At 41.1% G+C, this 21,906-nt stretch overlaps 34 non-coding genes across 34 annotated transcripts; all 34 read left to right on the forward strand.

The window, feature by feature from the left end:
* Window positions 1–1,038: 1,038 nt before the first annotated feature.
* Window positions 1,039–1,139, forward strand: trnay-gua (transfer RNA tyrosine (anticodon GUA)). The gene is made up of 2 exons: window positions 1,039–1,075; window positions 1,104–1,139. It is a non-coding gene; the product is annotated as a tRNA-Tyr (tRNA).
* Window positions 1,140–1,434: 295 nt separating this feature from the next.
* Window positions 1,435–1,535, forward strand: trnay-gua (transfer RNA tyrosine (anticodon GUA)). The gene is made up of 2 exons: window positions 1,435–1,471; window positions 1,500–1,535. It is a non-coding gene; the product is annotated as a tRNA-Tyr (tRNA).
* Window positions 1,536–1,830: 295 nt separating this feature from the next.
* Window positions 1,831–1,931, forward strand: trnay-gua (transfer RNA tyrosine (anticodon GUA)). Its single transcript has 2 exons — window positions 1,831–1,867; window positions 1,896–1,931. It is a non-coding gene; the product is annotated as a tRNA-Tyr (tRNA).
* A 295-nt stretch (window positions 1,932–2,226) lies between these two features.
* trnay-gua (transfer RNA tyrosine (anticodon GUA)) lies at window positions 2,227–2,327 on the forward strand. Its single transcript has 2 exons — window positions 2,227–2,263; window positions 2,292–2,327. It is a non-coding gene; the product is annotated as a tRNA-Tyr (tRNA).
* Window positions 2,328–3,749: 1,422 nt separating this feature from the next.
* On the forward strand, window positions 3,750–3,850 carry trnay-gua (transfer RNA tyrosine (anticodon GUA)). The gene is made up of 2 exons: window positions 3,750–3,786; window positions 3,815–3,850. It is a non-coding gene; the product is annotated as a tRNA-Tyr (tRNA).
* Window positions 3,851–4,145: 295 nt separating this feature from the next.
* On the forward strand, window positions 4,146–4,246 carry trnay-gua (transfer RNA tyrosine (anticodon GUA)). The gene is made up of 2 exons: window positions 4,146–4,182; window positions 4,211–4,246. It is a non-coding gene; the product is annotated as a tRNA-Tyr (tRNA).
* Window positions 4,247–4,479: 233 nt separating this feature from the next.
* Window positions 4,480–4,580, forward strand: trnay-gua (transfer RNA tyrosine (anticodon GUA)). Its single transcript has 2 exons — window positions 4,480–4,516; window positions 4,545–4,580. It is a non-coding gene; the product is annotated as a tRNA-Tyr (tRNA).
* Window positions 4,581–4,813: 233 nt separating this feature from the next.
* On the forward strand, window positions 4,814–4,914 carry trnay-gua (transfer RNA tyrosine (anticodon GUA)). The gene is made up of 2 exons: window positions 4,814–4,850; window positions 4,879–4,914. It is a non-coding gene; the product is annotated as a tRNA-Tyr (tRNA).
* A 295-nt stretch (window positions 4,915–5,209) lies between these two features.
* trnay-gua (transfer RNA tyrosine (anticodon GUA)) lies at window positions 5,210–5,310 on the forward strand. The gene is made up of 2 exons: window positions 5,210–5,246; window positions 5,275–5,310. It is a non-coding gene; the product is annotated as a tRNA-Tyr (tRNA).
* A 233-nt stretch (window positions 5,311–5,543) lies between these two features.
* Window positions 5,544–5,644, forward strand: trnay-gua (transfer RNA tyrosine (anticodon GUA)). Its single transcript has 2 exons — window positions 5,544–5,580; window positions 5,609–5,644. It is a non-coding gene; the product is annotated as a tRNA-Tyr (tRNA).
* A 1,422-nt stretch (window positions 5,645–7,066) lies between these two features.
* On the forward strand, window positions 7,067–7,167 carry trnay-gua (transfer RNA tyrosine (anticodon GUA)). The gene is made up of 2 exons: window positions 7,067–7,103; window positions 7,132–7,167. It is a non-coding gene; the product is annotated as a tRNA-Tyr (tRNA).
* A 295-nt stretch (window positions 7,168–7,462) lies between these two features.
* Window positions 7,463–7,563, forward strand: trnay-gua (transfer RNA tyrosine (anticodon GUA)). The gene is made up of 2 exons: window positions 7,463–7,499; window positions 7,528–7,563. It is a non-coding gene; the product is annotated as a tRNA-Tyr (tRNA).
* Window positions 7,564–7,858: 295 nt separating this feature from the next.
* trnay-gua (transfer RNA tyrosine (anticodon GUA)) lies at window positions 7,859–7,959 on the forward strand. The gene is made up of 2 exons: window positions 7,859–7,895; window positions 7,924–7,959. It is a non-coding gene; the product is annotated as a tRNA-Tyr (tRNA).
* Window positions 7,960–8,192: 233 nt separating this feature from the next.
* Window positions 8,193–8,293, forward strand: trnay-gua (transfer RNA tyrosine (anticodon GUA)). Its single transcript has 2 exons — window positions 8,193–8,229; window positions 8,258–8,293. It is a non-coding gene; the product is annotated as a tRNA-Tyr (tRNA).
* A 233-nt stretch (window positions 8,294–8,526) lies between these two features.
* Window positions 8,527–8,627, forward strand: trnay-gua (transfer RNA tyrosine (anticodon GUA)). Its single transcript has 2 exons — window positions 8,527–8,563; window positions 8,592–8,627. It is a non-coding gene; the product is annotated as a tRNA-Tyr (tRNA).
* A 1,089-nt stretch (window positions 8,628–9,716) lies between these two features.
* On the forward strand, window positions 9,717–9,817 carry trnay-gua (transfer RNA tyrosine (anticodon GUA)). Its single transcript has 2 exons — window positions 9,717–9,753; window positions 9,782–9,817. It is a non-coding gene; the product is annotated as a tRNA-Tyr (tRNA).
* A 233-nt stretch (window positions 9,818–10,050) lies between these two features.
* On the forward strand, window positions 10,051–10,151 carry trnay-gua (transfer RNA tyrosine (anticodon GUA)). Its single transcript has 2 exons — window positions 10,051–10,087; window positions 10,116–10,151. It is a non-coding gene; the product is annotated as a tRNA-Tyr (tRNA).
* A 233-nt stretch (window positions 10,152–10,384) lies between these two features.
* On the forward strand, window positions 10,385–10,485 carry trnay-gua (transfer RNA tyrosine (anticodon GUA)). Its single transcript has 2 exons — window positions 10,385–10,421; window positions 10,450–10,485. It is a non-coding gene; the product is annotated as a tRNA-Tyr (tRNA).
* A 1,088-nt stretch (window positions 10,486–11,573) lies between these two features.
* On the forward strand, window positions 11,574–11,674 carry trnay-gua (transfer RNA tyrosine (anticodon GUA)). The gene is made up of 2 exons: window positions 11,574–11,610; window positions 11,639–11,674. It is a non-coding gene; the product is annotated as a tRNA-Tyr (tRNA).
* Window positions 11,675–11,969: 295 nt separating this feature from the next.
* On the forward strand, window positions 11,970–12,070 carry trnay-gua (transfer RNA tyrosine (anticodon GUA)). The gene is made up of 2 exons: window positions 11,970–12,006; window positions 12,035–12,070. It is a non-coding gene; the product is annotated as a tRNA-Tyr (tRNA).
* A 295-nt stretch (window positions 12,071–12,365) lies between these two features.
* trnay-gua (transfer RNA tyrosine (anticodon GUA)) lies at window positions 12,366–12,466 on the forward strand. Its single transcript has 2 exons — window positions 12,366–12,402; window positions 12,431–12,466. It is a non-coding gene; the product is annotated as a tRNA-Tyr (tRNA).
* A 295-nt stretch (window positions 12,467–12,761) lies between these two features.
* On the forward strand, window positions 12,762–12,862 carry trnay-gua (transfer RNA tyrosine (anticodon GUA)). The gene is made up of 2 exons: window positions 12,762–12,798; window positions 12,827–12,862. It is a non-coding gene; the product is annotated as a tRNA-Tyr (tRNA).
* Window positions 12,863–14,345: 1,483 nt separating this feature from the next.
* On the forward strand, window positions 14,346–14,446 carry trnay-gua (transfer RNA tyrosine (anticodon GUA)). The gene is made up of 2 exons: window positions 14,346–14,382; window positions 14,411–14,446. It is a non-coding gene; the product is annotated as a tRNA-Tyr (tRNA).
* Window positions 14,447–15,928: 1,482 nt separating this feature from the next.
* On the forward strand, window positions 15,929–16,029 carry trnay-gua (transfer RNA tyrosine (anticodon GUA)). Its single transcript has 2 exons — window positions 15,929–15,965; window positions 15,994–16,029. It is a non-coding gene; the product is annotated as a tRNA-Tyr (tRNA).
* Window positions 16,030–16,658: 629 nt separating this feature from the next.
* On the forward strand, window positions 16,659–16,759 carry trnay-gua (transfer RNA tyrosine (anticodon GUA)). Its single transcript has 2 exons — window positions 16,659–16,695; window positions 16,724–16,759. It is a non-coding gene; the product is annotated as a tRNA-Tyr (tRNA).
* Window positions 16,760–17,054: 295 nt separating this feature from the next.
* Window positions 17,055–17,155, forward strand: trnay-gua (transfer RNA tyrosine (anticodon GUA)). The gene is made up of 2 exons: window positions 17,055–17,091; window positions 17,120–17,155. It is a non-coding gene; the product is annotated as a tRNA-Tyr (tRNA).
* Window positions 17,156–17,450: 295 nt separating this feature from the next.
* Window positions 17,451–17,551, forward strand: trnay-gua (transfer RNA tyrosine (anticodon GUA)). Its single transcript has 2 exons — window positions 17,451–17,487; window positions 17,516–17,551. It is a non-coding gene; the product is annotated as a tRNA-Tyr (tRNA).
* A 295-nt stretch (window positions 17,552–17,846) lies between these two features.
* trnay-gua (transfer RNA tyrosine (anticodon GUA)) lies at window positions 17,847–17,947 on the forward strand. Its single transcript has 2 exons — window positions 17,847–17,883; window positions 17,912–17,947. It is a non-coding gene; the product is annotated as a tRNA-Tyr (tRNA).
* Window positions 17,948–18,242: 295 nt separating this feature from the next.
* On the forward strand, window positions 18,243–18,343 carry trnay-gua (transfer RNA tyrosine (anticodon GUA)). The gene is made up of 2 exons: window positions 18,243–18,279; window positions 18,308–18,343. It is a non-coding gene; the product is annotated as a tRNA-Tyr (tRNA).
* Window positions 18,344–19,827: 1,484 nt separating this feature from the next.
* On the forward strand, window positions 19,828–19,928 carry trnay-gua (transfer RNA tyrosine (anticodon GUA)). The gene is made up of 2 exons: window positions 19,828–19,864; window positions 19,893–19,928. It is a non-coding gene; the product is annotated as a tRNA-Tyr (tRNA).
* Window positions 19,929–20,557: 629 nt separating this feature from the next.
* trnay-gua (transfer RNA tyrosine (anticodon GUA)) lies at window positions 20,558–20,658 on the forward strand. Its single transcript has 2 exons — window positions 20,558–20,594; window positions 20,623–20,658. It is a non-coding gene; the product is annotated as a tRNA-Tyr (tRNA).
* A 295-nt stretch (window positions 20,659–20,953) lies between these two features.
* Window positions 20,954–21,054, forward strand: trnay-gua (transfer RNA tyrosine (anticodon GUA)). The gene is made up of 2 exons: window positions 20,954–20,990; window positions 21,019–21,054. It is a non-coding gene; the product is annotated as a tRNA-Tyr (tRNA).
* A 295-nt stretch (window positions 21,055–21,349) lies between these two features.
* trnay-gua (transfer RNA tyrosine (anticodon GUA)) lies at window positions 21,350–21,450 on the forward strand. The gene is made up of 2 exons: window positions 21,350–21,386; window positions 21,415–21,450. It is a non-coding gene; the product is annotated as a tRNA-Tyr (tRNA).
* A 295-nt stretch (window positions 21,451–21,745) lies between these two features.
* trnay-gua (transfer RNA tyrosine (anticodon GUA)) lies at window positions 21,746–21,846 on the forward strand. Its single transcript has 2 exons — window positions 21,746–21,782; window positions 21,811–21,846. It is a non-coding gene; the product is annotated as a tRNA-Tyr (tRNA).
* The last annotated feature ends 60 nt before the right edge of the window (window positions 21,847–21,906 follow it).

Consider the following 21,906-nt stretch of genomic DNA (forward strand, 5'->3'; position numbering starts at 1 on the left):
AGGCTCGAAGGACATTTTTATAATGTTGTCCGGTTTGGGTCAACAGGTATTTCCTGATCGCAAAACCCTTGCTTCTTGTCAATATTCCTCATGACAAATCCATTCATTCTTTGTAAAACAAGCTCAACCCTTGCTTCTCATCAATATTCCTCATAACAAATCCATCCATCCTTTGTAAAACAAGCTCAACCCTTGCTTCTCATCGATATTCCTCATTAAGAATCCATTCATTCTTTGTCAAAAAAGCTTTGGTTTATCGGCAGCTCCGTCCTCAATATACACGCTAAAATGCAGGTCTCTTTCTTTACCCTTCGATAGCTCAGTTGGTAGAGCAGAGGACTGTAGGCTGATGTTCAATCTGCAATTAGCAGGTATCCTTAGGTCACTGGTTCAACTCCGGCTCGAAGGACATTTTTATAATGTTGTCCGGTTTGGGTCAACAGGTATTTCCTGATCGCAAACCCTTGCTTCTTGTCAATATTCCTCATGACAAATCCATTCATTCTTTGTAAAACAAGCTCAACCCTTGCTTCTCATCAATATTCCTCATAACAAATCCATCCATTCTTTGTAAAACAAGCTCAACCCTTGCTTCTCATCAATATTCCTCATTAAGAATCCATTCATTCTTTGTCAAAAAAGCTTTGGTTTATCGGCAGCTCCATCCTCAATATACACGCTAAAATGCAGGTCTCTTTCTTTACCCTTCGATAGCTCCGTTGGTAGAGCGGAGGACTGTAAGCTGATGTTTAATCTGCAATTAGCAGGTATCCTTAGGTCGCTGGTTCAACTCCGGCTCGAAGGACATTTTTATAATGTTGTCCGGTTTGGGTCAACAGGTATTTCCTGATCGCAAACCCTTGCTTCTTGTCAATATTCCTCATGACAAATCCATCCATTCTTTGTAAAACAAACTCAACCCTTGCTTCTCATCAATATTCCCCATTAAGAATCCATTCATTCTTTGTCAAACAAGCCTTGGTTTATTGTCAGCTCCATCCTCAATATACACGCTAAAATGCAGGTTTCTTTCTTTACCCTTCGATAGCTCAGTTGGTAGAGCGGAGGACTGTAGGCTGATGTTCAATGTGCAATTAGCAGGTATCCTTAGGTCGCTGGTTCAACTCCGGCTCGAAGGACATTTTTAGAATGTTGTGCGGTTTGGGTCAACAGGTATTTCCTGATCGCAAACCCTTGCTTCTTGTCAATATTCCTCATGACAAATCCATCCATTCTTTGTAAAACAAGCTCAACCCTTGCTTCTCATCAATATTCCTCATAACAAATCCATCCATCCTTTGTAAAACAAGCTCAACCCTTGCTTCTCATCAATATTCCTCATTAAGAATCCATTCATTCTTTGTCAAAAAAGCTTTGGTTTATCGGCAGCTCAGTCCTCAATATACACGCTAAAATGCAGGTCTCTTTCTTTACCCTTCGATAGCTCAGTTGGTAGAGCGGAGGACTGTAGGCTGATGTTCAATGTGCAATAAGCAGGTATCCTTAGGTCGCTGGTTCAACTCCGGCTCGAAGGACATTTTAATAATGTTGTCCGGTTTGGGTCAACAAGTATTTCCTGATCGCAAACCCTTGCTTCTTGTCAATATTCCTCATGACAAATCCATCCATTCTTTGTAAAACAAGCTCAACCCTTGCTTCTCATCAATATTCCTCATAACAAATCCATCCATCCTTTGTAAAACAAGCTCAACCCTTGCTTCTCATCAATATTCCTCATTAAGAATCCATTCATTCTTTGTCAAAAAAGCTTTGGTTTATCGGCAGCTCCGTCCTCAATATACACGCTAAAATGCAGGTCTCTTTCTTTACCCTTCGATAGCTCAGTTGGTAGAGCGGAGGACTGTAGGCTGATGTTCAAACTGCAATTAGCAGGTATCCTTAGGTCGCTGGTTCAACTCCGGCTCGAAGGACATTATTATAATGTTGTTCGGTTTGGGTCAGCAGGTATTTCCTGATCGCAAACCCTTGCTTCTTGTCAATATTCCTCATGACAAATCCATCCATTCTTTGTAAAACAAGCTCAACCCTTGCTTCTCATCAATATTCCTCATAACAAATCCATCCATCCTTTGTAAAACAAGCTCAACCCTTACTTCTCATCCATATTCCTCATTAAGAATCCATTCAATCTTTGTCAAAAAAGCTTTGGTTTATCGGCAGCTCCGTCTTCAATGTACACGCTAAAATGCAGGTCACTTTCTTTACCCTTCGATAGCTCAGTTGGTAGAGCGGAGGACTGTAGGCTGATGTTCAAACTGCAATTAGCAGGTATCCTTAGGTCGCTGGTTCAACTCCGGCTCGAAGGACATTATTATAATGTTGTTCGGTTTGGGTCAGCAGGTATTTCCTGATCGCAAACCCTTGCTTCTTGTCAATATTCCTCATGACAAATCCATCCATTCTTTGTAAAACAAGCTCAACCCTTGCTTCTCATCAATATTCCTCATAACAAATCCATCCATCCTTTGTAAAACAAGCTCAACCCTTACTTCTCATCCATATTCCTCATTAAGAATCCATTCATTCTTTGTCAAAAAAGCTTTGGTTTATCGGCAGCTCCGTCTTCAATGTACACGCTAAAATGCAGGTCTCTTTCTTTACCCTTCGATAGCTCAGTTGGTAGAGCGGAGGACTTCAGGCTGATGTTCAATGTGCAATTAGCAGGTATCCTTAGGTCGCTGGTTCAACTCCGGCTCGAAGGACATTTTTATAATGTTGTCCGGTTTGGGTCAACAGGTATTTCCTGATCGCAAACCCTTGCTTCTTGTCAATATTCCTCATGACAAATCCATCCATTCTTTGTAAAACAAGCTCAACCCTTGCTTCTCATCAATATTCCTCATAACAAATCCATCCATCCTTTGTAAAACAAGCTCAACCCTTGCTTCTCATCAATATTCCTCATTAAGAATCCATTCATTCTTTGTCAAAAAAGCTTTGGTTTATCGGCAGCTCCGTCCTCAATATACACGCTTAAATGATGGTCTCTTTCTTTACCCTTCGATAGCTCAGTTGGTAGAGCGGAGTACTGTAGGCTGATGTTCAATCTGCAATTAGCAGGTATCCTTAGGTCGCTGGTTCAACTCAGGCTCGAAGGACATTTTTATAATGTTGTCCGGTTTGGGTCAACAGGTATTTCCTGATCGCAAAACCCTTGCTTCTTGTCAATATTCCTCATGACAAATCCATTCATTCTTTGTAAAACAAGCTCAACCCTTGCTTCTCATCAATATTCCTCATAACAAATCCATCCAACCTTTGTAAAACAAGCTCAACCCTTGCTTCTCATCAATATTCCTCATTAAGAATCCATTCATTCTTTGTCAAAAAAGCTTTGGTTTATCGGCAGCTCCGTCCTCAATATACACGCTAAAATGCAGGTCTCTTTCTTTACCCTTCGATAGCTCCGTTGGTAGAGCGGAGGACTGTAAGCTGATGTTTAATCTGCAATTAGCAGGTATCCTTAGGTCGCTGGTTCAACTCCGGCTCGAAGGACATTTTTATAATGTTGTCCGGTTTGGGTCAACAGGTATTTCCTGATCGCAAACCCTTGCTTCTTGTCAATATTCCTCATGACAAATCCATCCATTCTTTGTAAAACAAGCTCAACCCTTGCTTCTCATCAATATTCCCCATTAAGAATCCATTCATTCTTTGTCAAACAAGCCTTGGTTTATTGTCAGCTCCATCCTCAATATACACGCTAAAATGCAGGTTTCTTTCTATACCCTTCGATAGCTCAGTTGGTAGAGCGGAGGACTGTAGGCTGATGTTCAATGTGCAATAAGCAGGTATCCTTAGGTCGCTGGTTCAACTCCGGCTCGAAGGACATTTTAATAATGTTGTCCGGTTTGGGTCAACAAGTATTTCCTGATCGCAAACCCTTTCTTCTTGTCAATATTCCTCATGACAAATCCATCCATTCTTTGTAAAACAAGCTCAACCCTTGCTTCTCATCAATATTCCTCATAACAAATCCATCCATCCTTTGTAAAACAAGCTCAACCCTTGCTTCTCATCAATATTCCTCATTAAGAATCCATTCATTCTTTGTCAAAAAAGCTTTGGTTTATCGGCAGCTCCGTCCTCAATATACACGCTAAAATGCAGGTCTCTTTCTTTACCCTTCGATAGCTCAGTTGGTAGAGCGGAGGACTGTAGGCTGATGTTCAAACTGCAATTAGCAGGTATCCTTAGGTCGCTGGTTCAACTCCGGCTCGAAGGACATTATTATAATGTTGTTCGGTTTGGGTCAGCAGGTATTTCCTGATCGCAAACCCTTGCTTCTTGTCAATATTCCTCATAACAAATCCATTCATTCTTTGTAAAACAAGCTCAACCCTTGCTTCTCATCAATATTCCTCATTAAGAATCCATTCATTCTTTGTCAAAAAAGCTTTGGTTTATCGGCAGCTCCGTCCTCAATATACACGTTAAAATGCAGGTCTCTTTCTTTACCCTTCGATAGCTCAGTTGGTAGAGCGGAGGACTGTAGGCTGATGTTTAATCTGCAATTAGCAGGTATCCTTAGGTCGCTGGTTCAACTCCGGCTCGAAGGACATTTTTATAATGTTGTCCGGTTTGGGTCAACAGGTATTTCCTGATCGCAAACCCTTGCTTCTTGTCAATATTCCTCATGACAAATCCATCCATTCTTTGTAAAACAAGCTCAATCCTTGCTTCTCATCAATATTCCCCATTAAGAATCCATTCATTCTTTGTCAAACAAGCCTTGGTTTATTGTCAGCTCCATCCTCAATATACACGCTAAAATGCAGGTTTCTTTCTTTACCCTTCGATAGCTCAGTTGGTAGAGCGGAGGACTGTAGGCTGATGTTCAATGTGCAATTAGCAGGTATCCTTAGGTCGCTGGTTCAACTCCGGCTCGAAGGACATTTTTAGAATGTTGTCCGGTTTGGGTCAACAGGTATTTCCTGATCGCAAACCCTTGCTTCTTGTCAATATTCCTCATGACAAATCCATCCATTCTTTGTAAAACAAGCTCAACCCTTGCTTCTCATCAATATTCCTCATAACAAATCCATCCATCCTTTGTAAAACAAGCTCAACCCTTGCTTCTCATCAATATTCCTCATTAAGAATCCATTCATTCTTTGTCAAAAAAGCTTTGGTTTATCGGCAGCTCCGTCCTCAATATACACGTTAAAATGCAGGTCTCTTTCTTTACCCTTCGATAGCTCAGTTGGTAGAGCGGAGGACTGTAGGCTGATGTTTAATCTGCAATTAGCAGGTATCCTTAGGTCGCTGGTTCAACTCCGGCTCGAAGGACATTTTTATAATGTTGTCCGGTTTGGGTCAACAGGTATTTCCTGATCGCAAACCCTTGCTTCTTGTCAATATTCCTCATGACAAATCCATCCATTCTTTGTAAAACAAGCTCAATCCTTGCTTCTCATCAATATTCCCCATTAAGAATCCATTCATTCTTTGTCAAACAAGCCTTGGTTTATTGTCAGCTCCATCCTCAATATACACGCTAAAATGCAGGTTTCTTTCTTTACCCTTCGATAGCTCAGTTGGTAGAGCGGAGGACTGTAGGCTGATGTTCAATGTGCAATTAGCAGGTATCCTTAGGTCGCTGGTTCAACTCCGGCTCGAAGGACATTTTTAGAATGTTGTCCGGTTTGGGTCAACAGGTATTTCCTGATCGCAAACCCTTGCTTCTTGTCAATATTCCTCATGACAAATCCATCCATTCTTTGTAAAACAAGCTCAACCCTTGCTTCTCATCAATATTCCTCATAACAAATCCATCCATCCTTTGTAAAACAAGCTCAACCCTTGCTTCTCATCCATATTCCTCATTAAGAATCCATTCATTCTTTGTCAAAAAAGCTTTGGTTTATCGGCAGCTCCGTCCTCAATATACACGCTTAAATGATGGTCTCTTTCTTTACCCTTCGATAGCTCAGTTGGTAGAGCGGAGGACTGTAGGCTGATGTTCAATCTGCAATTAGCAGGTATCCTTAGGTCGCTGGTTCAACTCAGGCTCGAAGGACATTTTTATAATGTTGTCCGGTTTGGGTCAACAGGTATTTCCTGATCGCAAAACCCTTGCTTCTTGTCAATATTCCTCATGACAAATCCATTCATTCTTTGTAAAACAAGCTCAACCCTTGCTTCTCATCAATATTCCTCATAACAAATCCATCCATCCTTTGTAAAACAAGCTCAACCCTTGCTTCTCATCGATATTCCTCATTAAGAATCCATTCATTCTTTGTCAAAAAAGCTTTGGTTTATCGGCAGCTCCGTCCTCAATATACACGCTAAAATGCAGGTCTCTTTCTTTACCCTTCGATAGCTCAGTTGGTAGAGCAGAGGACTGTAGGCTGATGTTCAATCTGCAATTAGCAGGTATCCTTAGGTCACTGGTTCAACTCCGGCTCGAAGGACATTTTTATAATGTTGTCCGGTTTGGGTCAACAGGTATTTCCTGATCGCAAACCCTTGCTTCTTGTCGATATTCCTCATGACAAATCCATTCATTCTTTGTAAAACAAGCTCAACCCTTGCTTCTCATGAATATTCCTCATAACAAATCCATCCATTCTTTGTAAAACAAGCTCAACCCTTGCTTCTCATCAATATTCCTCATTAAGAATCCATTCATTCTTTGTCAAAAAAGCTTTGGTTTATCGGCAGCTCCATCCTCAATATACACGCTAAAATGCAGGTCTCTTTCTTTACCCTTCGATAGCTCCGTTGGTAGAGCGGAGGACTGTAAGCTGATGTTTAATCTGCAATTAGCAGGTATCCTTAGGTCGCTGGTTCAACTCCGGCTCGAAGGACATTTTTATAATGTTGTCCGGTTTGGGTCAACAGGTATTTCCTGATCGCAAACCCTTGCTTCTTGTCAATATTCCTCATGACAAATCCATCCATTCTTTGTAAAACAAACTCAACCCTTGCTTCTCATCAATATTCCCCATTAAGAATCCATTCATTCTTTGTCAAACAAGCCTTGGTTTATTGTCAGCTCCATCCTCAATATACACGCTAAAATGCAGGTTTCTTTCTTTACCCTTCGATAGCTCAGTTGGTAGAGCGGAGGACTGTAGGCTGATGTTCAATGTGCAATTAGCAGGTATCCTTAGGTCGCTGGTTCAACTCCGGCTCGAAGGACATTTTTAGAATGTTGTGCGGTTTGGGTCAACAGGTATTTCCTGATCGCAAACCCTTGCTTCTTGTCAATATTCCTCATGACAAATCCATCCATTCTTTGTAAAACAAGCTCAACCCTTGCTTCTCATCAATATTCCTCATAACAAATCCATCCATCCTTTTTAAAACAAGCTCAACCCTTGCTTCTCATCAATATTCCTCATTAAGAATCCATTCATTCTTTGTCAAAAAAGCTTTGGTTTATCGGCAGCTCAGTCCTCAATATACACGCTAAAATGCATGTCTCTTTCTTTACCCTTCGATAGCTCAGTTGGTAGAGCGGAGGACTGTAGGCTGATGTTCAATGTGCAATAAGCAGGTATCCTTAGGTCGCTGGTTCAACTCCGGCTCGAAGGACATTTTAATAATGTTGTCCGGTTTGGGTCAACAAGTATTTCCTGATCGCAAACCCTTGCTTCTTGTCAATATTCCTCATGACAAATCCATCCATTCTTTGTAAAACAAGCTCAACCCTTGCTTCTCATCAATATTCCTCATAACAAATCCATCCATCCTTTGTAAAACAAGCTCAACCCTTGCTTCTCATCAATATTCCTCATTAAGAATCCATTCATTCTTTGTCAAAAAAGCTTTGGTTTATCGGCAGCTCCGTCCTCAATATACACGCTAAAATGCAGGTCTCTTTCTTTACCCTTCGATAGCTCAGTTGGTAGAGCGGAGGACTGTAGGCTGATGTTCAAACTGCAATTAGCAGGTATCCTTAGGTCGCTGGTTCAACTCCGGCTCGAAGGACATTATTATAATGTTGTTCGGTTTGGGTCAGCAGGTATTTCCTGATCGCAAACCCTTGCTTCTTGTCAATATTCCTCATAACAAATCCATTCATTCTTTGTAAAACAAGCTCAACCCTTGCTTCTCATCAATATTCCTCATTAAGAATCCATTCATTCTTTGTCAAAAAAGCTTTGGTTTATCGGCAGCTCCGTCCTCAATATACACGTTAAAATGCAGGTCTCTTTCTTTACCCTTCGATAGCTCAGTTGGTAGAGCGGAGGACTGTAGGCTGATGTTTAATCTGCAATTAGCAGGTATCCTTAGGTCGCTGGTTCAACTCCGGCTCGAAGGACATTTTTATAATGTTGTCCGGTTTGGGTCAACAGGTATTTCCTGATCGCAAACCCTTGCTTCTTGTCAATATTCCTCATGACAAATCCATCCATTCTTTGTAAAACAAGCTCAATCCTTGCTTCTCATCAATATTCCCCATTAAGAATCCATTCATTCTTTGTCAAACAAGCCTTGGTTTATTGTCAGCTCCATCCTCAATATACACGCTAAAATGCAGGTTTCTTTCTTTACCCTTCGATAGCTCAGTTGGTAGAGCGGAGGACTGTAGGCTGATGTTCAATGTGCAATTAGCAGGTATCCTTAGGTCGCTGGTTCAACTCCGGCTCGAAGGACATTTTTAGAATGTTGTCCGGTTTGGGTCAACAGGTATTTCCTGATCGCAAACCCTTGCTTCTTGTCAATATTCCTCATGACAAATCCATCCATTCTTTGTAAAACAAGCTCAACCCTTGCTTCTCATCAATATTCCTCATAACAAATCCATCCATCCTTTGTAAAACAAGCTCAACCCTTGCTTCTCATCAATATTCCTCATTAAGAATCCATTCATTCTTTGTCAAAAAAGCTTTGGTTTATCGGCAGCTCCGTCCTCAATATACACGCTTAAATGATGGTCTCTTTCTTTACCCTTCGATAGCTCAGTTGGTAGAGCGGAGGACTGTAGGCTGATGTTCAATCTGCAATTAGCAGGTATCCTTAGGTCGCTGGTTCAACTCAGGCTCGAAGGACATTTTTATAATGTTGTTCGGTTTGGGTCAACAGGTATTTCCTGATCGCAAAACCCTTGCTTCTTGTCAATATTCCTCATGACAAATCCATTCATTCTTTGTAAAACAAGCTCAACCCTTGCTTCTCATCAATATTCCTCATAACAAATCCATCCATCCTTTGTAAAACAAGCTCAACCCTTGCTTCTCATCGATATTCCTCATTAAGAATCCATTCATTCTTTGTCAAAAAAGCTTTGGTTTATCGGCAGCTCCGTCCTCAATATACACGCTAAAATGCAGGTCTCTTTCTTTACCCTTCGATAGCTCAGTTGGTAGAGCAGAGAACTTTAGGCTGATGTTCAATCTGCAATTAGCAGGTATCCTTAGGTCGCTGGTTCAACTCCGGCTCGAAGGACATTTTTAGAATGTTGTCCGGTTTGGGTCAACAGGTATTTCCTGATCGCAAAACCCTTGCTTCTTGTCAATATTCCTCATGACAAATCCATTCATTCTTTGTAAAACAAGCTCAACCCTTGCTTCTCATCAATATTCCTCATAACAAATCCATCCATCCTTTGTAAAACAAGCTCAACCCTTGCTTCTCATCAATATTCCTCATTAAGAATCCATTCATTCTTTGTCAAAAAAGCTTTGGTTTATCGGCAGCTCCGTCCTCAATATACACGCTAAAATGCAGGTCTCTTTCTTTACCCTTCGATAGCTCAGTTGGTAGAGCGGAGGACTGTAGGCTGATGTTCAAACTGCAATTAGCAGGTATCCTTAGGTCGCTGGTTCAACTCCGGCTCGAAGGACATTATTATAATGTTGTTCGGTTTGGGTCAGCAGGTATTTCCTGATCGCAAACCCTTGCTTCTTGTCAATATTCCTCATAACAAATCCATTCATTCTTTGTAAAACAAGCTCAACCCTTGCTTCTCATCAATATTCCTCATTAAGAATCCATTCATTCTTTGTCAAAAAAGCTTTGGTTTATCGGCAGCTCCGTCCTCAATATACACGTTAAAATGCAGGTCTCTTTCTTTACCCTTCGATAGCTCAGTTGGTAGAGCGGAGGACTGTAGGCTGATGTTTAATCTGCAATTAGCAGGTATCCTTAGGTCGCTGGTTCAACTCCGGCTCGAAGGACATTTTTATAATGTTGTCCGGTTTGGGTCAACAGGTATTTCCTGATCGCAAACCCTTGCTTCTTGTCAATATTCCTCATGACAAATCCATCCATTCTTTGTAAAACAAGCTCAATCCTTGCTTCTCATCAATATTCCCCATTAAGAATCCATTCATTCTTTGTCAAACAAGCCTTGGTTTATTGTCAGCTCCATCCTCAATATACACGCTAAAATGCAGGTTTCTTTCTTTACCCTTCGATAGCTCAGTTGGTAGAGCGGAGGACTGTAGGCTGATGTTCAATGTGCAATTAGCAGGTATCCTTAGGTCGCTGGTTCAACTCCGGCTCGAAGGACATTTTTAGAATGTTGTCCGGTTTGGGTCAACAGGTATTTCCTGATCGCAAACCCTTGCTTCTTGTCAATATTCCTCATGACAAATCCATCCATTCTTTGTAAAACAAGCTCAACCCTTGCTTCTCATCAATATTCCTCATAACAAATCCATCCATCCTTTGTAAAACAAGCTCAACCCTTGCTTCTCATCAATATTCCTCATTAAGAATCCATTCATTCTTTGTCAAAAAAGCTTTGGTTTATCGGCAGCTCCGTCCTCAATATACACGCTTAAATGATGGTCTCTTTCTTTACCCTTCGATAGCTCAGTTGGTAGAGCGGAGGACTGTAGGCTGATGTTCAATCTGCAATTAGCAGGTATCCTTAGGTCGCTGGTTCAACTCAGGCTCGAAGGACATTTTTATAATGTTGTCCGGTTTGGGTCAACAGGTATTTCCTGATCGCAAAACCCTTGCTTCTTGTCAATATTCCTCATGACAAATCCATTCATTCTTTGTAAAACAAGCTCAACCCTTGCTTCTCATCAATATTCCTCATAACAAATCCATCCATCCTTTGTAAAACAAGCTCAACCCTTGCTTCTCATCGATATTCCTCATTAAGAATCCATTCATTCTTTGTCAAAAAAGCTTTGGTTTATCGGCAGCTCCGTCCTCAATATACACGCTAAAATGCAGGTCTCTTTCTTTACCCTTCGATAGCTCAGTTGGTAGAGCAGAGAACTTTAGGCTGATGTTCAATCTGCAATTAGCAGGTATCCTTAGGTCACTGGTTCAACTCCGGCTCGAAGGACATTTTTATAATGTTGTCCGGTTTGGGTCAACAGGTATTTCCTGATCGCAAACCCTTGCTTCTTGTCAATATTCCTCATGACAAATCCATTCATTCTTTGTAAAACAAGCTCAACCCTTGCTTCTCATCAATATTCCTCATAACAAATCCATCCATTCTTTGTAAAACAAGCTCAACCCTTGCTTCTCATCAATATTCCTCATTAAGAATCCATTCATTCTTTGTCAAAAAAGCTTTGGTTTATCGGCAGCTCAGTCCTCAATATACACGCTAAAATGCAGGTCTCTTTCTTTACCCTTCGATAGCTCAGTTGGTAGAGCGGAGGACTGTAGGCTGATGTTCAATGTGCAATAAGCAGGTATCCTTAGGTCGCTGGTTCAACTCCGGCTCGAAGGACATTTTAATAATGTTGTCCGGTTTGGGTCAACAAGTATTTCCTGATCGGAAACCCTTGCTTCTTGTCAATATTCCTCATGACAAATCCATCCATTCTTTGTAAAACAAGCTCAACCCTTGCTTCTCATCAATATTCCTCATAACAAATCCATCCATCCTTTGTAAAACAAGCTCAACCCTTGCTTCTCATCAATATTCCTCATTAAGAATCCATTCATTCTTTGTCAAAAAAGCTTTGGTTTATCGGCAGCTCCGTCCTCAATATACACGCTAAAATGCAGGTCTCTTTCTTTACCCTTCGATAGCTCAGTTGGTAGAGCGGAGGACTGTAGGCTGATGTTCAAACTGCAATTAGCAGGTATCCTTAGGTCGCTGGTTCAACTCCGGCTCGAAGGACATTATTATAATGTTGTTCGGTTTGGGTCAGCAGGTATTTCCTGATCGCAAACCCTTGCTTCTTGTCAATATTCCTCATGACAAATCCATCCATTCTTTGTAAAACAAGCTCAACCCTTGCTTCTCATCAATATTCCTCATAACAAATCCATCCATCCTTTGTAAAACAAGCTCAACCCTTACTTCTCATCCATATTCCTCATTAAGAATCCATTCATTCTTTGTCAAAAAAGCTTTGGTTTATCGGCAGCTCCGTCTTCAATGTACACGCTAAAATGCAGGTCACTTTCTTTACCCTTCGATAGCTCAGTTGGTAGAGCGGAGGACTGTAGGCTGATGTTCAAACTGCAATTAGCAGGTATCCTTAGGTCGCTGGTTCAACTCCGGCTCGAAGGACATTATTATAATGTTGTTCGGTTTGGGTCAGCAGGTATTTCCTGATCGCAAACCCTTGCTTCTTGTCAATATTCCTCATGACAAATCCATCCATTCTTTGTAAAACAAGCTCAACCCTTGCTTCTCATCAATATTCCTCATAACAAATCCATCCATCCTTTGTAAAACAAGCTCAACCCTTGCTTCTCATCAATATTCCTCATTAAGAATCCATTCATTCTTTGTCAAAAAAGCTTTGGTTTATCGGCAGCTCAGTCCTCAATATACACGCTAAAATGCAGGTCTCTTTCTTTACCCTTCGATAGCTCAGTTGGTAGAGCGGAGGACTGTAGGCTGATGTTCAATGTGCAATAAGCAGGTATCCTTAGGTCGCTGGTTCAACTCCGGCTCGAAGGACATTTTAATAATGTTGTCCGGTTTGGGTCAACAAGTATTTCCTGATCGCAAACCCTTGCTTCTTGTCAATATTCCTCATGACAAATCCATCCATTCTTTGTAAAACAAGCTCAACCCTTGCTTCTCATCAATATTCCTCATAACAAATCCATCCATCCTTTGTAAAACAAGCTCAACCCATGCTTCTCATCAATATTCCTCATTAAGAATCCATTCATTCTTTGTCAAAAAAGCTTTGGTTTATCGGCAGCTCCGTCCTCAATATACACGCTAAAATGCAGGTCTCTTTCTTTACCCTTCGATAGCTCAGTTGGTAGAGCGGAGGACTGTAGGCTGATGTTCAAACTGCAATTAGCAGGTATCTTTAGGTCGCTGGTTCAACTCCGGCTCGAAGGACATTATTATAATGTTGTTCGGTTTGGGTCAGCAGGTATTTCCTGATCGCAAACCCTTGCTTCTTGTCAATATTCCTCATGACAAATCCATCCATTCTTTGTAAAACAAGCTCAACCCTTGCTTCTCATCAATATTCCTCATAACAAATCCATCCATCCTTTGTAAAACAAGCTCAACCCTTACTTCTCATCCATATTCCTCATTAAGAATCCATTCATTCTTTGTCAAAAAAGCTTTGGTTTATCGGCAGCTCCGTCTTCAATGTACACGCTAAAATGCAGGTCACTTTCTTTACACTTCGATAGCTCAGTTGGTAGAGCGGAGGACTGTAGGCTGATGTTCAAACTGCAATTAGCAGGTATCCTTAGGTCGCTGGTTCAACTCCGGCTCGAAGGACATTATTATAATGTTGTTCGGTTTGTGTCAGCAGGTATTTCCTGATCGCAAACCCTTGCTTCTTGTCAATATTCCTCATGACAAATCCATCCATTCTTTGTAAAACAAGCTCAACCCTTGCTTCTCATCAATATTCCTCATAACAAATCCATCCATCCTTTGTAAAACAAACTCAACCCTTACTTCTCATCCATATTCCTCATTAAGAATCCATTCATTCTTTGTCAAAAAAGCTTTGGTTTATCGGCAGCTCCGTCTTCAATGTACACGCTAAAATGCAGGTCTCTTTCTTTACCCTTCGATAGCTCAGTTGGTAGAGCGGAGGACTTCAGGCTGATGTTCAATCTGCAATTAGCAGGTATCCTTAGGTCGCTGGTTCAACTCCGGCTCGAAGGACATTTTTATAATGTTGTCCGGTTTGGGTCAACAGGTATTTCCTGATCGCAAACCTTTGCTTCTTGTCAATATTCCTCATGACAAATCCATCCATTCTTTGTAAAACAAGCTCAACCCTTGCTTCTCATCAATATTCCTCATAACAAATCCATCCATCCTTTGTAAAACAAGCTCAACCCTTGCTTCTCATCAATATTCCTCATTAAGAATCCATTCATTCTTTGTCAAAAAAGCTTTGGTTTATCGGCAGCTCCGTCCTCAATATACACGCTTAAATGATGGTCTCTTTCTTTACCCTTCGATAGCTCAGTTGGTAGAGCGGAGGACTGTAGGCTGATGTTCAATCTGCAATTAGCAGGTATCCTTAGGTCGCTGGTTCAACTCCGGCTCGAAGGACATTATTATAATGTTGTTCGGTTTGGGTCAGCAGGTATTTCCTGATCGCAAACCCTTGCTTCTTGTCAATATTCCTCATGACAAATCCATCCATTCTTTGTAAAACAAGCTCAACCCTTGCTTCTCATCAATATTCCTCATAACAAATCCATCCATCCTTTGTAAAACAAACTCAACCCTTACTTCTCATCCATATTCCTCATTAAGAATCCATTCATTCTTTGTCAAAAAAGCTTTGGTTTATCGGCAGCTCCGTCTTCAATGTACACTATAATGCAGGTCTCTTTCTTTACCCTTCGATAGCTCAGTTGGTAGAGCGGAGGACTTCAGGCTGATGTTCAATGTGCAATTAGCAGGTATCCTTAGGTCGCTGGTTCAACTCCGGCTCGAAGGACATTTTTATAATGTTGTCCGGTTTGGGTCAACAGGTATTTCCTTATCGCAAACCTTTGCTTCTTGTCAATATTCCTCATGACAAATCCATCCATTCTTTGTAAAACAAGCTCAACCCTTGCTTCTCATCAATATTCCTCATAACAAATCCATCCATCCTTTGTAAAACAAGCTCAACCCTTGCTTCTCATCAATATTCCTCATTAAGAATCCATTCATTCTTTGTCAAAAAAGCTTTGGTTTATCGGCAGCTCCGTCCTCAATATACACGCTTAAATGATGGTCTCTTTCTTTACCCTTCGATAGCTCAGTTGGTAGAGCGGAGGACTGTAGGCTGATGTTCAATCTGCAATTAGCAGGTATCCTTAGGTCGCTGGTTCAACTCAGGCTCGAAGGACATTTTTATAATGTTGTCCGGTTTGGGTCAACAGGTATTTCCTGATCGCAAAACCCTTGCTTCTTGTCAATATTCCTCATGACAAATCCATTCATTCTTTGTAAAACAAGCTCAACCCTTGCTTCTCATCAATATTCCTCATAACAAATCCATCCATCCTTTGTAAAACAAGCTCAACCCTTGCTTCTCATCGATATTCCTCATTAAGAATCCATTCATTCTTTGTCAAAAAAGCTTTGGTTTATCGGCAGCTCCGTCCTCAATATACACGCTAAAATGCAGGTCTCTTTCTTTACCCTTCGATAGCTCAGTTGGTAGAGCGGAGGACTGTAGGCTGATGTTCAATCTGCAATTAGCAGGTATCCTTAGGTCACTGGTTCAACTCCGGCTCGAAGGGAATTTTTATAATGTTGTCCGGTTTGGGTCAACAGGTATTTCCTGATCGCAAACCCTTGCTTCTTGTCAATATTCCTCATGACAAATCCATTCATTCTTTGTAAAACAAGCTCAACCCTTGCTTCTCATCAATATTCCTCATAACAAATCCATCCATTCTTTGTAAAACAAGCTCAACCCTTGCTTCTCATCAATATTCCTCATTAAGAATCCATTCATTCTTTGTCAAAAAAGCTTTGGTTTATCGGCAGCTCCGTCCTCAATATACACGCTAAAATGCAGGTCTCTTTCTTTACCCTTCGATAGCTCAGTTGGTAGAGCGGAGGACTGTAGGCTGATGTTCAATGTGCAATTAGCAGGTATCCTTAGGTCGCTGGTTCAACTCCGGCTCGAAGGACATTTTTATAATGTTGTCCGGTTTGGGTCAACAGGTATTTCCTGATCGCAAACCCTTGCTTCTTGTCAATATTCCTCATGACAAATCCATCCATTCTTTGTAAAACAAGCTCAACCCTTGCTTCTCATCAATATTCCTCATAACAAATCCATCCATCCTTTGTAAAACAAGCTCAACCCTTGCTTCTCATCAATATTCCTCATTAAGAATCCATTCATTCTTTGTCAAAAAAGCTTTGGTTTATCGGCAGCTCCGTCCTCAATATACACGCTAAAATGCAGGTCTCTTTCTTTACCCTTCGATAGCTCAATTGGTAGAGCGGAGGACTGTAGGCTGATGTTCAATGTGCAATTAGCAGGTATCCTTAGGTCGCTGGTTTAACTCTGGCTCGAAGGACATTTTTATAATGTTGTCCGGTTTGGGTCAACAGGTATTTCCTGATCGCAAACCCTTGCTTCTTGTCAATATTCCTCATAACAAATCCATTCATTCTTTGTAAAACAAGCTCAACCCTTGCTTCTCATCAATATTCCTCATTAAGAATCCATTCATTCTTTGTCAAAAAAGCTTTGGTTTATCGGCAGCTCCGTCCTCAATATACACGTTAAAATGCAGGTCTCTTTCTTTACCCTTCGATAGCTCAGTTGGTAGAGCGGAGGACTGTAGGCTGATGTTTAATCTGCAATTAGCAGGTATCCTTAGGTCGCTGGTTCAACTCCGGCTCGAAGGACATTTTTAGAATGTTGTCCGGTTTGGGTCAACAGGTATTTCCTGATCGCAAACCCTTGCTTCTTGTCAATATTCCTCATGACAAATCCATTCATTCTTTGTAAAACAAGCTCAACCCTTGCTTCTCATCAATATTCCTCATAACAAATCCATCCATCCTTTGTAAAACAAGCTCAACCCTTGCTTCTCATCGATATTCCTCATTAAGAATCCATTCATTCTTTGTCAAAAAAGCTTTGGTTTATCGGCAGCTCCGTCCTCAATATACACGCTAAAATGCAAGTCTCTTTCTTTACCCTTCGATAGCTCAGTTGGTAGAGCGGAGGACTGTAGGCTGATGTTCAATGTGCAATTAGCAGGTATCCTTAGGTCGCTGGTTCAACTCCGGCTCGAAGGACATTTTTATAATGTTGTCCGGTTTGGGTCAACAGGTATTTCCTGATCGCAAACCCTTGCTTCTTGTCAATATTCCTCATGACAAATCCATCCATTCTTTGTAAAACAAGCTCAACCCTTGCTTCTAACCAATATTCCTCATAACAAATCCATCCATCCTTTGTAAAACAAGCTCAACCCTTGCTTCTCATCAATATTCCTCATTAAGAATCCATTCATTCTTTGTCAAAAAAGCTTTGGTTTATCGGCAGCGTCGTCCTCAATATACACGCTAAAATGCAGGTTTCTTTCTTTACCCTTCGATAGCTCAGTTGGTAGAGCGGAGGACTGTAGGCTGATGTTCAATGTGCAATTAGCAGGTATCCTTAGGTCGCTGGTTCAACTCCGGCTCGAAGGACATTTTTATAATGTTGTCCGGTTTGGGTCAACAGGTATTTCCTGATCGCAAACCCTTGCTTCTTGTCAATATTCCTCATGACAAATCCATTCATTCTTTGTAAAACAAGCTCAACCCTTGCTTCTCATCAATATTCCTCATAACAAATCCATCCATCCTTTGTAAAACAAGCTCAACCCTTGCTTCTCATCGATATTCCTCATTAAGAATCCATTCATTCTTTGTCAAAAAAGCTTTGGTTTATCGGCAGCTCCGTCCTCAATATACACGCTAAAATGCAAGTCTCTTTCTTTACCCTTCGATAGCTCAGTTGGTAGAGCGGAGGACTGTAGGCTGATGTTCAATGTGCAATTAGCAGGTATCCTTAGGTCGCTGGTTCAACTCCGGCTCGAAGGACATTTTTATAATGTTGTCCGGTTTGGGTCAACAGGTATTTCCTGATCGCAAACCCTTGCTTCTTGTCAATATTCCTCATGACAAATCCATCCATTCTTTGTAAAACAAGCTCAACCCTTGCTTCTAACCAATATTCCTCATAACAAATCCATCCATCCTTTGTAAAACAAGCTCAACCCTTGCTTCTCATCAATATTCCTCATTAAGAATCCATTCATTCTTTGTCAAAAAAGCTTTGGTTTATCGGCAGCGTCGTCCTCAATATACACGCTAAAATGCAGGTTTCTTTCTTTACCCTTCGATAGCTCAGTTGGTAGAGCGGAGGACTGTAGGCTGATGTTCAATGTGCAATTAGCAGGTATCCTTAGGTCGCTGGTTCAACTCCGGCTCGAAGGACATTTTTATAATGTTGTCCGGTTTGGGTCAACAGGTATTTCCTGATCGCAAACCCTTGCTTCTTGTCAATATTCCTCATGACAAATCCATCCATTCTTTGTAAAACAAGCTCAACCCTTGCTTCTAATCAATATTCCTCATAACAAATCCATCCATCCTTTGTAAAACAAGCTCAACCCTTGCTTCTCATCAATATTCCTCATTAAGAATCCATTCATTCTTTGTCAAAAAAGCTTTGGTTTATCGGCAGCGTCGTCCTCAATATACACGCTAAAATGCAGGTTTCTTTCTTTACCCTTCGATAGCTCAGTTGGTAGAGCGGAGGACTGTAGGCTGATGTTCAATCTGCAATTAGCAGGTATCCTTAGGTCGCTGGTTCAACTCTGGCTCGAAGGACATTTTTATAATGTTGTCCGGTTTGGGTCAACAGGTATTTCCTGATCACAAACCCTTGCATCTTGTCAATATTCCTCATGACAAATCCATCCATTCTTTGTAAAACAATCTCAACCCTTGCTTCTCATCAATATTCCTAATAACAAATCCATCCATCCTGTGTAAAACAAGCTCAACCCTTGCTTCTCATCAATATTCCTCATTAAGAATCCATTCATTCTTTGTCAAAAAAGCTTTGGTTTATCGGCAGCTCCGTCCTCAATATACACGCTTAAATGATGGTCTCTTTCTTTACCCTTCGATAGCTCAGTTGGTAGAGCGGAGGACTGTAGGCTGATGTTCAATCTGCAATTAGCAGGTATCCTTAGGTCGCTGGTTCAACTCAGGCTCGAAGGACATTTTTATAATGTTGTCCGGTTTGGGTCAACAGGTATTTCCTGATCGCAAAACCCTTGCTTCTTGTCAATATTCCTCATGACAAATCCATTCATTCTTTGTAAAACAAGCTCAACCCTTGCTTCTCATCAATATTCCTCATAACAAATCCATCCATCCTTTGTAAAACAAGCTCAACCCTTGCTTCTCATCGATATTCCTCATTAAGAATCCATTCATTCTTTGTCAAAAAAGCTTTGGTTTATCGGCAGCTCCGTCCTCAATATACACGCTAAAATGCAGGTCTCTTTCTTTACCCTTCGATAGCTCAGTTGGTAGAGCGGAGGACTGTAGGCTGATGTTCAATCTGCAATTAGCAGGTATCCTTAGGTCACTGGTTCAACTCCGGCTCGAAGGGAATTTTTATAATGTTGTCCGGTTTGGGTCAACAGGTATTTCCTGATCGCAAACCCTTGCTTCTTGTCAATATTCCTCATGACAAATCCATTCATTCTTTGTAAAACAAGCTCAACCCTTGCTTCTCATCAATATTCCTCATAACAAATCCATCCATTCTTTGTAAAACAAGCTCAACCCTTGCTTCTCATCAATATTCCTCATTAAGAATCCATTCATTCTTTGTCAAAAAAGCTTTGGTTTATCGGCAGCTCCGTCCTCAATATACACGCTAAAATGCAGGTCTCTTTCTTTACCCTTCGATAGCTCAGTTGGTAGAGCGGAGGACTGTAGGCTGATGTTCAATGTGCAATTAGCAGGTATCCTTAGGTCGCTGGTTCAACTCCGGCTCGAAGGACATTTTTATAATGTTGTCCGGTTTGGGTCAACAGGTATTTCCTGATCGCAAACCCTTGCTTCTTGTCAATATTCCTCATGACAAATCCATCCATTCTTTGTAAAACAAGCTCAACCCTTGCTTCTCATCAATATTCCTCATAACAAATCCATCCATCCTTTGTAAAACAAGCTCAACCCTTGCTTCTCATCAATATTCCTCATTAAGAATCCATTCATTCTTTGTCAAAAAAGCTTTGGTTTATCGGCAGCTCCGTCCTCAATATACACGCTAAAATGCAGGTCTCTTTCTTTACCCTTCGATAGCTCAATTGGTAGAGCGGAGGACTGTAGGCTGATGTTCAATGTGCAATTAGCAGGTATCCTTAGGTCGCTGGTTTAACTCTGGCTCGAAGGACATTTTTATAATGTTGTCCGGTTTGGGTCAACAGGTATTTCCTGATCGCAAACCCTTGCTTCTTGTCAATATTCCTCATAACAAATCCATTCATTCTTTGTAAAACAAGCTCAACCCTTGCTTCTCATCAATATTCCTCATTAAGAATCCATTCATTCTTTGTCAAAAAAGCTTTGGTTTATCGGCAGCTCCGTCCTCAATATACACGTTAAAATGCAGGTCTCTTTCTTTACCCTTCGATAGCTCAGTTGGTAGAGCGGAGGACTGTAGGCTGATGTTTAATCTGCAATTAGCAGGTATCCTTAGGTCGCTGGTTCAACTCCGGCTCGAAGGACATTTTTAGAATGTTGTCCGGTTTGGGTCAACAGGTATTTCCTGATCGCAAACCCTTGCTTCTTGTCAATATTCCTCATGACAAATCCATTCATTCTTTGTAAAACAAGCTCAACCCTTGCTTCTCATCAATATTCCTCATAACAAATCCATCCATCCTTTGTAAAACAAGCTCAACCCTTGCTTCTCATCGATATTCCTCATTAAGAATCCATTCATTCTTTGTCAAAAAAGCTTTGGTTTATCGGCAGCTCCGTCCTCAATATACACGCTAAAATGCAAGTCTCTTTCTTTACCCTTCGATAGCTCAGTTGGTAGAGCGGAGGACTGTAGGCTGATGTTCAATGTGCAATTAGCAGGTATCCTTAGGTCGCTGGTTCAACTCCGGCTCGAAGGACATTTTTATAATGTTGTCCGGTTTGGGTCAACAGGTATTTCCTGATCGCAAACCCTTGCTTCTTGTCAATATTCCTCATGACAAATCCATCCATTCTTTGTAAAACAAGCTCAACCCTTGCTTCTAACCAATATTCCTCATAACAAATCCATCCATCCTTTGTAAAACAAGCTCAACCCTTGCTTCTCATCAATATTCCTCATTAAGAATCCATTCATTCTTTGTCAAAAAAGCTTTGGTTTATCGGCAGCGTCGTCCTCAATATACACGCTAAAATGCAGGTTTCTTTCTTTACCCTTCGATAGCTCAGTTGGTAGAGCGGAGGACTGTAGGCTGATGTTCAATGTGCAATTAGCAGGTATCCTTAGGTCGCTGGTTCAACTCCGGCTCGAAGGACATTTTTATAATGTTGTCCGGTTTGGGTCAACAGGTATTTCCTGATCGCAAACCCTTGCTTCTTGTCAATATTCCTCATGACAAATCCATTCATTCTTTGTAAAACAAGCTCAACCCTTGCTTCTCATCAATATTCCTCATAACAAATCCATCCATCCTTTGTAAAACAAGCTCAACCCTTGCTTCTCATCGATATTCCTCATTAAGAATCCATTCATTCTTTGTCAAAAAAGCTTTGGTTTATCGGCAGCTCCGTCCTCAATATACACGCTAAAATGCAAGTCTCTTTCTTTACCCTTCGATAGCTCAGTTGGTAGAGCGGAGGACTGTAGGCTGATGTTCAATGTGCAATTAGCAGGTATCCTTAGGTCGCTGGTTCAACTCCGGCTCGAAGGACATTTTTATAATGTTGTCCGGTTTGGGTCAACAGGTATTTCCTGATCGCAAACCCTTGCT

This window comes from Gasterosteus aculeatus, chromosome 12, assembly GCF_964276395.1.
Source record: "Gasterosteus aculeatus chromosome 12, fGasAcu3.hap1.1, whole genome shotgun sequence".
NCBI classification, from domain to species: Eukaryota; Metazoa; Chordata; class Actinopteri; order Perciformes; family Gasterosteidae; genus Gasterosteus; species Gasterosteus aculeatus.